A 2,565-nucleotide genomic window follows, 5' to 3' on the forward strand; every position below is an offset into this window, starting at 1 on the left:
AGCAGGAGATCTGACTCAGAGCGAGTCACCTGCATAGAGAGCTTTGGACTGCACTGCTCAGGCACCTGAATTTGCATCTAGCCCATGGCTAGTTTAGCATGAGCTCATCTTCATTCCAGGTGATCTTTGGTGCCAGCAGCTATTTGGGGATCGAGGGACACACACAGCACAACTTTAACCCCAGCCAACCCTGCTAAGAACTAGAAGTCTTCTCCAATCACATCAAATATATCTGGATGTGAGATCATTAAGACAGGATTACATGAAGTACACCCTTCCCTCCTGTTCTCCCTACGCTGATTATTTTTTCTTTTGTTCTCTCAGGAAAACATCCTCCCACACAGGGAAGGTGCTGTGACTGCAGCAGGTTAGGAAATTCCCATGAAATTCCTACTGGATTGACAGGTCAAGCTCATGACAATGAATGAGGAAAGACTGTTTGCATTAGAGGCCTGCCCATAAGAAGGAAATTTGGAAAAGGATGGATTTTGTATTTTGATGGCTTACTAATCGAATACAGACATCATGGGGGTAGGGATGTCAACACAGAGTGGGACTCATCTCGTATAATTTGAGAGGTGTCAAGCAGAGCTTGTCCCTCTGGGAATCCTTATAGTCATCAAAGAGAAATGAGCACTTTTGTAGTGTAAATTGCCTTCATCTGCCTGGTGGCAGCTGTTCCCTGGACATTCATTGATTTTAGAGCAGGTTTTGCTGAGTTTAGGTTTAGCCACAGTCTTTAACATATAAGTCCTTGAAATGCACTTGGAAAACATTGCCATGTCTTGGGCACTTAAAAAGCAAAGGGTTTTATCACCTTCCAAAAAGGTTTTATCACAAGTATGTTCAGGAATCAGTGAGTGTGAGCACTGGACAAAACTGAGGAATTGAGGATCTGTTTACTCAGAGGATCTCTTTACTCAGAAGTCTGTATTTGTTACGAGAACAGATTTTATCAGGCAAGAAAGTCCTATGAACACAAAATGACAAAACACATAGTTACAAGGACAGTGAAGGGCTTAGAAGGGAAGCTGTATGAGGAGTGCCTGAAGTCAATTGGCTTGTTTAGCCTGGGGAAGAGGAGACTGAAGGGAGACTCACTGTGCTTTGCTGCTTCCTCATGAGCAGCAGAGAATGGGCGGGAACTGATCTCTTTTCTCAGTGTCAGGACCCAAGGGAAGGGCCTGAAACTGGGAAGTTTAGGTTGGATATTAGGAAAAAGTTCTTTACCCAGAGGGTTGAGCACTGAAATAGGCTCCCCAGGGAAGTGGTCACAAAACCAAACCTGTCTGAGTTCAAGAAGCATTTGGCACACTCTCAGGCACATGGTGCGATTGTTGTGGTGTCCTGTGCGGGGTCAGGAGTTGGACTTTGATGATCCTGATGGGTCCCTTCCAGCTCAGGGTATTCCATGATTCTAAGATTACACTTAGCACAAATAAGGGCTCTCCTGGCAGCTTCAGCATCTCCAAGGGTTTCTCTTATATCACAAGTTGAGCCTCTTAATGGGAGCTGATGTTTGTTATCAGCAGGATCTGCCACCTCCTACCATGCAGCATTGTCACCTCTCTCCTGGCTGGAGGCAGCGAGCACTGAATGAGCAGAGTTGACACATTCAGAGGTGCAGGCTAGATCAGTGTTGCCCACTGCAGACAGCTGACCCTTCCTGCTGTGTCACACCCACAGAGCCCCCAGGGGATTCCAAATCCAGCAGAGATGACCCAAGGCTCAGCCCCCAATCACAAAGGCTGCTCTTCCTCATGAGCAACGAGGCTCCTCCTCTGGAGTCTGACCTGACAGATTCCCGATTGCAATCAGCAACCTCATTTCCATACGGAGTCAGCCAGCAGTCAAACTGGAAATCATGTTGACGTAACTGCTAATTACCCTCAGCATAAGTGAGGTGCAGTAGCAAAGCCTGTGTTTATTGCAGAGGGCCAGCCCTGTGCTCCGGAGCAGCTGAAGTGTGGTTCTCCCACTGGGGTGGCTTTGTGTGGCTTGCAGGGGAACCAGGCTGGTGCAGAGACCGCTGGATGTGATCAGTCTCTCCTTGCGGAGAGAGATGAGCTGAAGGGGTCTCCTCTGCTTGGTGTCTTTTCCCCAGAGGAGTCTGAACCTGGTTTCTGGAAGTGTGTCCTCCTCTTGGCTCTCTGAGGTATGTGGTGTGATTTTTGTGGCTTTGGGCTGTAGAAAGACTTAAATGTACAAGTCTCAGGACCAGAGGATTTGGCCATTTACTGTGTTGTTATAATTTTTCAGGGACTGTCTGAGTGTGACAGGGCAGGGCAGGGGGTGGAGAAAATGGGGTCACAGAAATGCTGGTTGGCAACACCGGCTGGAGGACTCTAATTCAGCTTCCTGCTTGAAGCAGAAGCATTGTCAGCTGTAGACTGGTTCAGCTGTGTTTGCATCCAGCTAAGCCTTGAGTCACCTCTGCAATTCATCATTTGTCATTTCCCAACAACCAGTGGCAGTGCTGTACTACCTGCCTAGAGGCATTTTTATCCTGCTGTGCAACCTGCACCCTCCAAGCCACAGTCTTGTGGCTACTGCCCTTTCTTATAG

Source organism: Empidonax traillii, unplaced genomic scaffold (assembly GCF_003031625.1).
Source record: "Empidonax traillii isolate 1590-97213 ecotype Southwest subspecies unplaced genomic scaffold, ASM303162v1 scaffold1275:size218915, whole genome shotgun sequence".
Classification (NCBI taxonomy): domain Eukaryota; kingdom Metazoa; phylum Chordata; class Aves; order Passeriformes; family Tyrannidae; genus Empidonax; species Empidonax traillii.